The following is a 13,982-nucleotide window of genomic DNA, read 5'->3' on the forward strand; positions in this document are numbered from 1 at the left end:
GATCCACTCCTAGGTTCCTGTCTGCCACACCCTGAACACCCATATGATCTCACAGGGCCCAGGAGATGAATTTTACTTTCACAGCCTTCACTTCTTTGGTGTTTTCACATCCTGCATCAGTTCCAGACTATTACTTCAAAGCTGCCTTCTCTCAAGCCCACCAGCACGACTCAGGAGCCTCTGACCTGGGGAAGGCACCCAGAGCACTGAATGCAAAGCGTGGCCATTGAGAGAGCACTGAGGGCTCCAGGGCTGACCATGGGTTTCTAATTTGTTCCTAAGTTTCTTCTAATTTGTTCGTAAGTTTCCTTTGTTGCTAATTGTGCGTGTGTGTGTGTGTGTGTGTGTGTGCTGTGTGCTCAGTTGCTCATTCGTGTCCAACTCTGCAACCCTATGGGCTGTAGTCCACTAAGATCCTCTGTCCATGGGATATTTTTTGTTGCTAATTAGTACTGAAATTTGCTGCTACTGACAATACACTATAAAAACGTCCCTGATAGCTATACATGTAGTGTAGACAATACACTAAGCATGTATTTAGTACTTCAGTGTGCAAGGGGTTGTGCAAAAAAGCTTTAGGATTGCTGCTTTATTTTTTTAATAATGAATGCTGTGAGTACTATTACATAAGTGGAGAAACAGAGGGATTGAGAGATTGAATAACTAAAGAAAAATCACATGATCAGTTGTGGCAGGTGGATTTGGTATCCAGATAATCTGAATCCAGAACTCAAGTTCTGAATCATAATGCTACTGGGTTAGCCAAAATGTTTGTTTGTTAAGATACTATGGAAACACCCAGAACTTCCTTGGTGGTCCAGTGGTTAAGACTTTGCCTTCCAATGCAAGGAGTGTGTGTTCCATCCCTGGTCAAGGAAATAAGATCCCACATGTCTCGGGGCCAAAAAAACCAAAACGTAAAAAATAGAAAACAGTCACTTCCAGTGAGGTGGATGAAACTAGAGCCTGTTATACAGAGTTAAGTAAGTCAGAAAGAGAAAAACATATCATACATTAATATCGGACATTAACACATATACAGAGAATCCAGAAAAATGGTACTGATGAACCTATTTGCAGGGTAAGAACAGAGACGCAGACAAAGAGGACACAACCAGGGGAGGAGAAGCTGCAGAAGAATGCAGAGAGTAGCACTGAAACGCAAACGTTACCGTGAGCAAACCAGCTAGTGGGAGCTGCTATATAACAGGGAGCTCACCCCACGCTCTGTGACCACTGAGAGGGGCGCGATGGGAAGGAGAGTGGCAGGGAGGTTCCAGAGGGAGGGGACGTATGTAGACCTATGGCTGATTCATGTTGTATGGCAGAAACCAACACAGCATTGTAAAGCAAGTATCCCCCAATTAAAAGAAAACAGAAGCAATGTTGTAACAAATTCAATAAAGACTTAAAAAAAATCAATCTTATGGGAAAACTCCAGTGAACTTTTTGGCCAGCTCAATACATGCCTCCCCTAGGTACTTTCTCAGTAATGCATGTCTCCTTTACAAGTTGCCACTTGCCCAGCCCCCTGGGTCTCTAGGTCCTGGGGCTGAGTTTCTACACAGAGTTGGTTCCTTCAAGGACTCTGCCTCTCTGGGCCTGCCCCATAGCCTTGAGCTAGCAGGCCTGTCCCTCTACCACCGCAGAAACACCCATGAGAACAGACCTCCCCCTGGGTCCTGCTCATGGTTTGTATCCCTTAATTGCTTCCCACTTGCCTTTTCAGGCCTGGCCCCAGAACTGGATTTACTGTCCACGTGCAGATAGATTTACCTTTAGACCTGACATGTGACCGTGTCTCCCTGGAACGCAAGTGGATGGCTCATATGAATTTTGGTTTGCACTGACCCCTTTCATTTTGCTGTTTCTGGCTTCTTTGAGTAAATACGACACCCAGGAAATTCCACTCTCTAAAACATACCCGCTGTTATAAGCTTCCACGGGCGTCCATACTAGCTTATGGCCTGGACGTCAAGCCTCAGACAGTGGTCAGTGTATATCCAGAACGTTTTTGTGCCCAGGTCACTTCACTCTCAAGGTAAAAAGGCCTAGGGGTGGCTATAGCCCCAGGGTCCAGGTGGCAGACACGTGGTAGAGATACGTGACCTATTCTGTGCCTTGTTACCCGTTTACCAAAGCTCTCTTGAGCAGCCTTGACAGGAACATAGGGAAAATGTAAAAAATAGCTTGTCCAATTTCTATTGCTTTCCGTGTGCTCTGGGTGGGGGAAGAAATTAGAGGAAGAGAGAATTTCTACAACAGTTCTCTATGTATCGTCCATGGAAATAGTTTTTCATCAGCAAGAATTTGCATGAATGAAGACTTCCAAGAATGAATTCTTCTGAAAAGACAGATGTAGGTCATTTCTAGAAGGTCTTCTAACCCCAGAACTCTGCACCCTCCTTGTCTCCAAGCCCTGGTTATCTCTCTGCCACATTTTTATCATGTTAGGAAGTTAGCACATCCTGACAGATGATAAGAGCATGGGCTTTAGGGGCTGACAGTTCAGTTCAACACACATATGTTGCCTGCACTAGGTTCCAAATAAGATAGAATCCCTCTTGTTGTGACCTTATAGTCGCGTGGGCAACACTCGAACAGGTAATTTCAACATGATGGGCAAGTATGAGGAAACTACGCAGAGTGCTCCAGAGGCAGCCATCGCCTACCAACTGCATGTCCTTGGGCAAATGGCAACCTCTCTCAGAGCCCCAGTGTCTACAAATATGAAACCGAATCAAAGTTCCTGCTGCCTAAGGATTGCTCTGAGAACTAAATGTGATAACATTTGTAAAACACATAACAGTGTCTTACACACAGAGGGCACACCATAAATGGTGGCCATTAGGCTATCGAACAAGGCCAGAACCCAGAGTTCCTGTTCTATCTGTGCTTGGCTGAGTGGGTCTCACTCTCCCACTACAAACTGAATTTTCACACGACCCAATCACTGCAGTAATTCTAACAATAACCCACTGTAATACTTGCCCTTGTTCACAGGAGAGACTGGACAAGAAATGATGACTATATTAGCACAAATCCACAATTGCAACTTGAAAAACATCTCAAAGAACATTTTGTGCTCACAGTGGGCCTGGGCCACTGTTTAATATGTGAAGTGTGAAGTGTCTACATTATCACTGTAACTTTTCCCTCAACTTCCCCCTGTCTGCTGCAAATCATTAGACTAAAGGTCTTCTCTCTCTTTGTCTTTGTCTGTAGCAGCCTTCTTGTGGCTTTGTCTAAGGGTCACATTCAGGGCAGCCTCGTGTAGAAGTCTCGGAGGTTGTATGCTTTAGAGGCCACTGCCAAAATAACTTCAAAGAGTCATCCATGTACTGGACACTGGTCCTTAATTAGGTCTTAGGTGTCTCTTTTTTGATGTTAACAAGTACCCAAATACATGACCTTTGGTTGGTTTTTTCTTCCTGACGATATTCGACTATGTTAGAGAAAAGGCGGCTTAAGGACATACTAGTAGGCTTTATTTAAAGCCTTACTGTAAACTTGTTTTCTCAGTTCTTTGATTTCCTCCTGTTTCTTCACTGAGATAGTCATCTATCAGGTGACCATTCCTAATGGGTGCTCTTTACTCCTAGAAGTCATCATCTTATGAGCTCATGGCTTGGGGAATGACTGACATAGGTGGTTAATATCATTGTGCTTAAAAACTGGGGTGCCATTTTGTTAGCTTTATAAATGTTTGAATTATACTTACTAATATAAATGTCATGCATTCCCATGTATCTGCCATGAATTCCTCAAGATACCTGAAATGCAGTCTACACCAAAAATCAAATCATGACTACAGTAACATTAGTCTAAGAATGACCCCTAGTAGCCCTTACTCAGAGGGCAGAACCAAGAGCCAAGAGAGTAAAACAAAAAGTCAAGGAGAATTATTCTCTGGCTTTCAGGCCTAATGAGTTAGCCGAGCTGGATGTCAAAACTGCTTTGGACTGATAAGTCCTCTATGTTTTCCGTTTTCACCCTATTTGAGCTGGAATGCCTGAACTGTGATCTCGTGCCTGCCCACCATTGTATCTTGAGAGTGTGGGGGCAAACTACTTGTCTCTGTAGTTCCACAGGACCACAGTTAGAGAGGGAGTGTGCCCTCGGAGCCTCATCAGAACCTGATTTAGAAGATTTTTTTTTTTTTTGGACTTTTGAGTTGATATTGAAAAGGGATAGGTTGGAGCAGGTACAGGTATTTTGTGTGTGAAACAGATGTGGATTGTTGTGGGGGAGAGGGTGGACTGCAGTAGTCAGAATTCTACCCCAGTGTCTTTCAATCTTGTATAATCAAATCATCTGCCCCTTTAAGTGCTGGTGGAAACTAAGAATGTGATTACATCCCTATGATTATGTTAAATGTCAAAACGGAGATTGTTCAGCTGGGCCTAATCAACGAATTACATGAGCTGTGTACAAGCAGAGAGTGGTACCTGGCTGACAGCAAGAAAAGGAAGACCTCTGTCCGACCTCTGTCCTATAACCAGAAGGAACTGCCTTCTGCTAATAACACAAATGAGCTTGGAAGCAAGTTCTTCCTTGTTCAGGCCTCCATAAGAGCATGCCGCCGGTCGACATTTTGATTTCACCTCTGTGTGGATCCCAGGAGTGGACCAGCTCTGCTTTCTAGACTTCTGACAGACAAAACTGTGAGCTAATAAATGGGTGTTACTTGAAGATACCAAGTTTATGGTCATTTATCACAGAGCAGTTGGAGAAGACTCTTGAGAGTCCCTTGGACTGCAAGGAGATCCAACCAGTCCATCCTAAAGGAAATCAGTCCTGAATATTCATTGGAAGGACTGATGCTGAAGCTGAAGCTCCAATACTTTGGCCACCTGATGTGAAGAGCTGACTCATTAGAAAAGACCCTGATGCTGGGAAAGACTGAAGGCAGGAGGAGAAGGGGACAACAGAGGATGAGACGGTTGGATGGCATCATTGACTCAATGGACATGGGTTTGGGTGAACTCCGGGAGTTAGTGATGGACAGGGAGGCCTGGTGTGCTGTGGTTCATGGGGTCGCAAAGAGTAGGCTACGACTGAGTGACTGAACTGAACTGAACTGAATTTCTCATTGTCTTATTAGCTCTGATGATAACTAACAACCACATATTGCTTCTTTCAAACTCAATCAGATCACATGTTTCTGTGTCCTTTGAGTTCCCAAGAACTCTAATTTATTATATTTATCATAGTAATGGAACTGAATGAAATCAGAATTCTGTAGGTGGTAAGTTTCACAAGAGACTTAGATGATAACAGAACATGTGCGCACATGCTCAGCTGTGTCTGACTCTTTGCCACCCATGGACTGTAGCCAGCCAAGCTTCCCTGTCCATGGAATTTTCCAGGCAAGAATACTGGACTGGGTTGCCATTTACATGGCAGGCCAAGAATGATTGATGCAGACAGAAGGGTTGACAGGCACTGTAAGTCACATGGGTATGGGAGACAGGCTAGAAGTTAAGGCCAAGAGAAGATGTTTCGGTGATTCAATGTCCAGTCTAAGCTATGAGAGAAATGAAGGCTCAGGGACATGAGCAAAGAGCCTGAAAAACTAGGACCCAGCCTAAGAAGACACTAAGCTTCAGGCTCTAGACCAGAGGTCCAGATAACAAGCTAGCAGAGAAGACATGAGATTAGGCCACCCCAACTTATCTCAGCATGGTAAGAAGTTATACGGGAAAGGAGGAACCTGTAACCCACATAGCTGGGGGATCAACAGACATTTATCAACAAGGGTAAAGGTTTTTAAAATGTGGTTCTTCCCTCCTGCACTGTTGGTGGGAAAGTAAATTGGTGCAGCCACCATGGAAAACAGTATGGAGGCTCCTCAAAAAACTAAAAATAGAATTGCCATATGATCCAGCAGTCCCACTCCTGGGCATATATCGAGACAAAACTGCAATTTAAAAACATACATGCACCCCGTGTTCATAGAAGCACTATTTACAATAACCAAGCCATGGAAACAAACAACTATCAACAGATGAATAAAGAAGATGTGGTATACACACACACACACACACACACACACACGTATATATACAATGGAATACTACTCAGTCATAAAAAAAGAATGAAATAATGCCATTTGCAGCAACATGGATGGACCTAGAGATAACTGTACTAAGTGAAGTCAGAAAGACAAGGACAAGTACTATATGATATCACTTACATGTGGAATTCAAAGTATGACACAAATTAACTTATCTATGAAACAGAAAAAGACTCACAGACATATTGAATAAATTTGGGGTTGCCAAAGGATAAGGGAATTTGTTTGGGATTAGCAGATACAAACTATTATATATAGGATGGATTAAACAATAAGGTCCTACTATATAGCATAGGGAACTATATTCAGTATTCTGTAATGACTTCTGTGGGACAAGAATTTGAAAAGGAATGAATATATGTATATCTGAATTTCTTTGCTGTGCAAGAGAAACTAATACAATATTGCAAATCAACTATACGTTGATAAAATAAATTTTAAATATAAAATGTGGTCCCTGAATTAGTAGTAACAGCATCACCTGAGAATTCATCGCAATTACAAATTCTCCAACCCTGAGACCTAAGGAAGCAGAAACTCTTGGAGGTAAGGCTCAGCATCTGATGTTTTAACACAGCCTCTGGTCATTTCGATGCACAATAAAGTGTGAGAACCAGCAGTAGTGCCCTCACCCTTACCTTCCACTAACAAGCACAGAACCAAGCCCATAGCCTAGCTTCCTCTTTCCTCACGAACCAGCTTCCTCTATTCTCACACTAGATCCTCTCTGTCAGGACATGTGGAAAGGCAGCAACAGTCAAATGCTGTTCATTTTGCTTTGCAACTTGGATATATCATAAAGCAGATTATTGTTGAGCTGCATATATACCTATTAATTCAAGACAAGTTTGTAATAGATTATAAATTATTATTGCGGGAATAAATCTAAGTTAAATATGTAACAGAAGAGAATGGAAAAACGATCAGTAACTTAATATAGCCAGGCACAAAAAACGGAAAAAAAGGAATGAGAACGACTTTGGGTAATCCTCACCCTTGAGGATGGGATATCTCACATGAAAAAGATTTCAAAATATAAGTGTTTCAAAAAAAATAAAAAATAAAATAAAATATAAGTGTTTCAATAGTTCTTCTGAATGAAGAAAATTGTTTTTGAAACATAGATGAAGTAAGAAAATCTTGAGTTAAAAATCATATATTAGGAGTGAGAGGGAGTGAGACAGAGTTTTGTGCTTATTTCGGGGCAGTAACTGAACATCTATTCCCTTTATCATCCAAGCACTATTTATTTTTATTTCTTTAAGAAATGACAGTTACTAACATGCTTTCATTAAGTGTCTCCTTGACGCTTCCCTGTGAAAATGCATTTTCCAACTTGTAATCCAGAAGCTTTTGTCATTATTTCTACCCCTAAGTCTTCATGGTTTATTTTCAGTTTGCAACTGGCCACATGTTATGAAAATTTTTCTAGAACTGAAACACATCAACTGTAGCTCATCTTAACTTATAATACCATTTCCCGAACAATGCTTAAGTTATTCTCATTATCATGGTCTTTTGTAATCACTTGTTAAATATATGAACAAGAACAGAAAGGGAGACACCAAGGACAGTTGAAGATCTTTTTAAAAATAAACACCAGATTGAAAAAAACCCAACAACTTAGAATGATAGCTTGGATTTGATTGTCAAAAAATAATTGTGAATGAATAAAACATAAAGTAGAATATTCCTCCTTTATCTTTTGTCCAGCGATGAAGGAAGATGTGGCTAGCTGGAGACTACACCCTTTCTGGGGAAGTAATTTCCTGCTATTGTTGGGGTACTCCTACCCTAACTTCCTTACATCAGCCAAAAAGAATTATAGAATCTTTCCAACATGGACCATTAATAGAAACAACAGGATTTTGCTCTTGTTCCCTTTACAGTAAAGTACCATCCCAGGTAGAAGCTTCCCAGGTGGCTCAGTGGTAAAGAATTCTCCAGTGCAGGAGACGCAAGAGACGTGGGTTTGATCCCTGGGTCAGGAAGATCCCCTGGAGAAGGAAATGGTAACCCACTCCAGTATTCTTGCCTGGAAAATTTCATAGGCAGAGGAGCCTGGCGGGCTACAGTCCATGGGGCTGCAAAGAGTCGGACACAATTGAGCACACACACACACCATCCCCATACTGATTTTAATTCTGGATTTCAAAATACAGCATTACATAGAGAGAAGCACACGTGCATCTAATATCACTGCATTTTGCATCGAAATAAAAACAAAAATGACAGTCCCTGACATCCAAAAGTTTGCATTACACTCACAGTGAGGCCATGTCATACTATTAGATGTCAATCTCTCTCACAGAACATCAACCTTAGGCAAGGTTATGCCAAGATCATAATAAAATGAGACCAAATAAGGTCCCTACATAATTTTGTCTAAGCACAAGCAGAAGTAAAGGCACTGTATTACCTGAAAATGCCAAACATCTCCTTGCTTGGCTAAGATGACTGATTGCTACTTATTAGTCAGTGACAACTCTATCCTCAGTCTAATCTCCCCTTTCTATAGATAAGATTGGTTGATGCCCAGTCATAGAATTGGTCTTTCTTTCTTACATCATGTGATCTGGAACAAACCCCCATCTCCTTAGAGTCTCCAAATTACCCAACCCAAGTCCCAGTCCTGTAGTACTATCCTAACATCCATTCACTGAGGTGCTCCATCATTCCCCATGATGTGTGTTCCCCTCTCTGCACCGAGTAATAATCCCACCTTGCCTAACTATAGGTGCATCCTTATTTTTGTTCACAAAGCACAGACAGGAATGTATTTCTCACCATTTTGGAGGCCGGAAGTCTGAGACCTCGGTGCCAACATGGTCGAGTTCAGGTGAGGGCCCTCTTCCAGGTTGCAGACTGCTGACTTCTACAGTGCTCACCTGGTGGAAAGCGGAGTTCCAGGTGCGTTCTTGATGGTCAGGTGTATGATTTTAACTTAAAAACAGAAAAGCCTCTTTATGAGTAGCCTGGGCTTCCCAGGTGGCACTAGTGGTAAAGAACACACTTGCCAATGCAGGAGACATTAAAGACTCAGGTTCGATCCCTGGGTTGGGAAGATCCCCTGGAGGAGGTCATGGCAGCCCACTCCAGTATTCTTGTCTGGAGAATCCCCATGGATAGGGGAGCCTGGCAGGCTACAGTGCATAGCGTCACACACAGTCAGACGTGACTGAAGTGACTTAGCATGCATGCATGAGGATGCCTATAATCCTTCCATACACGTTCTGGAATGGATCTGGATTTAATGATTGATTCGGCAGCATATCTGAGAGCTCAATGGTCTGGGCCAACTCAGTTGTTAATTTCTGCCTGTGTGCTCAGTTGTGTCCGATTCTTTGTGACCCCACGGACTATAGCCCAGCAGGTTACTCTGTCCATGGGATTTTCAGGCAAGAACACTAGAAGGGGTTGCCATTTCCTACTCCAGAGTGACTTCCCAACCCAGGGATGGAACACAAGTCTCCTGAGTCTCCTGTATTGGCAGGCGGATTCTTTACCACTGCACCACCTCCGAAGCCCCCAGCCGTTACTTTGCACTATGCTTAATCCCTTGAGGAGTCAAAGAGTATCAGTGATTTGGTTTACATATTATTTATAAGTCTAGACTTGGTCAATTTAGAAATGGTTATTTAAAAAGAGAAAAGAAAACTCTGTATCTTACTAACGATCAAAAGCTACAAAACACAAACCATACTTAGATAGCTTTGACCAAGCAGATGATAAGACCCTCTATTCTTGAGCACTTACTGTATGCAAGTATTATACTAAGTGCTTTGTACACTCTTTAGCTCATCTAAAACTCAATAAATTTGGAATACCTTTGAGTCACAGAATATCCAATTAAAAGTGGTTTAAATAAGGAAGAAAATGTACTGTCCATATTGCTCCATGATGTTAACACGGACTCCTCTGCTCACCGCCTTCTGGGAGCTCTCCTCAGCGTGTCCATGGCGGCTCTTTAGGATTGCAGGTTGGCTACAGTAGTATCGGGCTTCACCGCAGGAAGTGAAAGTAGATTCCTAGCATTAATTCTTATTAGAGATGAACTGTTCCTCCCCTTGATTTCCCTCTCAGGTTCCCTGAGCCAGGATTTGGTCATGCATCCAGGCCCTGGCTATAAGGGCAGCTGAGAACATGAGCATCTGGAATGTTCAGCTTTAGTAATTGGAGGTGAGCTCTACTGGCATGGAAGAAGGAAGGAGAGGTAGCCATCAGGTAGGAGGCAGACAGTGTTCTCGGGTGTTATTAATTATCACCATTTTACAAAGCAGGAAATCAAAGCTTAAAGAGGTGAAGTAACTTACCAGTAGGTATTCAGCAAGAAGATTTAGTGTGTGGAACCTCAAAGCACAAACTTTTTAAGGGTTTGGACTCGGAATAAAATGGACCCAGGTTTGCATCTTAGCTGTGCCTCTCGTTTCATCATTTGTAAAAAGAAATTACTGTACCACCCACTTCACTGAACTATGGCAAAGCCTAAACAGGTAATGTATTAATATGTATAAAGTATTGAGCACGATGTCTGGCCCTGTTATCACTGTTGTCTTCGCCGTCAGTCATTATTAGCATTATTACTCCATTCCACTGAGGATACCACCCACTGGATTAAATTTCTATATAGGGTCAGAGTCCAAGTGCTCTTCTTTCATCTTTCACAATACCAGGTAAGTGGAGTTTATACTACGACTATATTCTTACCTGGTTTGTGCCTTTTACTCATCTTAACCCTTCTTGGGAGCATCAACCATGTCTTATTTATCTTTACATCTTCAGGCTCTTGCATATAGTATATGTTCAATAACAGATTTTGAATGAAGCTGTAGGTGAGGGTAGAACTAATTCTATACTGCAACAGTCTGAGAACTCTGAGTCCTATTTCTCAACCTGAAAAAAATCACCATTTCCTAGAAAAACATTTGATTATAAATATCTCATGTTGGAAGGTCAAGGGTCAGCAGTGGATAAAAAACCACACATTTTTAAGGAAAAATTTTACTCTCCCCATCTGTCCCCCCACCCCTGCACACAAAGGGTTGCCATTGTAAATCTTCTTTCATTTTAAACCCTGATGCTCTTTCATTGACTGAAAGTTACACTCATGTGTCAACAAAATTTCAGCCCACAGTAGTTATTGAAGTCTCCAGAAAAAATCCATGTGTCTTATAAATTTAATTTCTTATAAAACTCAAAAAAAAACATTTTAAAACTCAGCCATAAAAGAATTTGGGGATAAAAGGAAAATGCAGTTCCATAAATATTTCAAACAGAACCTAACAAAAGAGAAATCGTCACTTCTTAAGATTGAGTTCAAGTAAGTTTTCAGTCGTTCCCTTGTGTCTGAGGGAACGACACAGTAAACACAGCCCAGGAGCAGCAACAGATAGTTGACAACATTCATCCTGAGAGCATATAAACACGCAATGGGAAGCAGGTGTTTGCGCAGCCGTAAAAACAGAGCAGACACACTGGCACCCTCATCTGCTCTTGATCCATATCACAATCATGTAATTAGCCTCTTTCTTTTTGCTAATTTATAGATGGTTAAGACCTTTTCTTTTGGACAGTAAAACTATAACAATGGTTGATTTCTCTATCACTGTTGTTATGTTTTACAAAATGTTTGCAGTCAAGCCACTGGCAAACAATAAAATTATCCAGTAATTCATTTTTTTTCTAATTTTGCACATCCAATCTTACTATTGTGTTTCATGTTTTTTCCTACGAGTCACCATTTTTGAAGCTATGTTTTTATATATCAGCTATTCAATAATGGAACCATGATTCCAGGACTTTGCAAACTTGCAGTGCCCTTCAGAAAGGCAAATATGACATAAATAAAGTGGAGGATCACTCAGCATTTACGCTGTTCTGACTTCAGAAAATATTTTTCAACTACTGATACACCTCCTATGCCTGCTGTTCACCACAACCTTGTTATGAAAGCTCATTGTTAAGGATTTCATTAAGAATTAATTATTATAAAATAATCCTGCTTCTTATAGAAAAGGGGGAAATACAACAAAACACAAAGCAAAAATAAAATTAAGCACGATCCAACTCTGTAAATGGCTAATGCTAACATTTTGGTTTACTGACTTCTTGTATTTTTTCAAAAACTACATAATATATACACATTCAACTTTTAAAAACAAATTAGAAACATACTAATTAAACTTTTGCTTTTACATTTAAAATTGTAACTAAAATATTTATGGTAATAAATATTTATGAAAAGTAAATTTTGACTCACTGAAAGGTATTTTAAGATAAAGATTACCATTATTTAATCAAGCCTCCACTGGTATGCATTTATATTATTTCCAATTTTTGTTGTTATGAAAAATATTATACTAAGCATTCTTATACATATCTTCATATCTCTAATTATATTCTTGTTTTCAAACATTACTAGAATATGAATTTTTAAGGTTCTTTATATGTATTTAAATTTAAAATCCTTACTATTAATTTTACAGACATAACCATAGCGTAAAGTATCAAGATGTCTGTCCAAGTCCTAAAATAGAAATTTTTGGTGCACTTATACAAGGCCCACTTTAAATCCTTGGCACATAATGCATTCAAAAGCTTGACATTTTTTGTTAAAAGCTCCCAGAATGGTACCCATGTTACTCTTTGGCATAAGATAGTGCTAGACAGGAAGACACACATCAGAGACCTTTATCATCAAGATACCATATCTTTTTATCATACTAAGTGAAATAAATTAGAGAAAGACAGGTATCATGTGATATCACTTGTATGTGGAATCTAAAAAAATGATACAAATAAACTTATTTAAAAAATAGAAACAGATGCACAAAGAAAACAAACTTATGGTTGCCAAAGGAGGGGGAATGGAGGCACAAATTGAGGGTTTGGGGTTAATAGGTATACACTGCTATATATAAAATAGATACGCCACAAGGACTACTGTATAGCATGGGAAATTATATTTAATATCTTGTAATAACCTATAAGATAATATACTTAATATCTCAATATATTATATAAGCACTAGATAATTGTTATATATAATTACATGCAATTATTAAAAATTATTAATTATATATCAGCTCAGTTCAATTCAGTCACTCAGTCATGTCCGACTCTTTGCGACCCCATGAATCACAGTACGACAGGACTCCCTGTCCATCACCAACTCCCCGGGTTCACTCAAACTCATGTCCATCGAGTTGGTGAAGCCATCCAGCCATCTCATCCTCTGTCGTCCCCTTCTCCTCCTGCCCCCAATCCCTCCCAGCATCAGAGTCTTTTCCAATGAGTCAACTCTTCACATGAGGTGGCCAAAGTACTGGAGCTTCAGCTTTAGCATCGGTCCTTCCAAAGAACACCCAGGGCTGATCTCCTTCAGAATGGACTGGTTGGATCTCCTTGCAATCCAAGGGACTCTCAAGAGTCTTCTCCAACATCACAGTTCAAAAGCATCAATTCTTCGGCGCTCAGCTTTTCTTCACAGTCCAACTCTCACATCCATACATGACCACTGGAAAAACCATAGCCTTGACTAGACGGACCTTTGTTGGCAAAGTAATGTCTCTGCTTTTGAATATGCTATCTAGGTTGGTCATAACTTTCCTTCCCAGGAGTAAACGTCTTTTAACTTCATGGCTGCAGTCACCATCTGCAGTGATTTTGGAGCCCCCAAAAATAAAGTCTGACACTGTTTCCACTGTTTCCCCATCTATTTCCCATGAAGTGATGGGACCGGATGCCATGATCTTTGTTTTCTGAATGTTGAGCTTTAAGCCAACTTTTTGACTTTCCACTTTATAAGGGTGGTGTCATCTGCATATCTGAGGTTATTGATATTTCTCCCAGCAATCTTGATTCCAGCTTGTGCTTCTTCCAGCCCAGCATTTCTCATGATGTACTC

This window comes from Bos indicus, chromosome 10, assembly GCF_029378745.1.
Source record: "Bos indicus isolate NIAB-ARS_2022 breed Sahiwal x Tharparkar chromosome 10, NIAB-ARS_B.indTharparkar_mat_pri_1.0, whole genome shotgun sequence".
NCBI classification, from domain to species: domain Eukaryota; kingdom Metazoa; phylum Chordata; class Mammalia; order Artiodactyla; family Bovidae; genus Bos; species Bos indicus.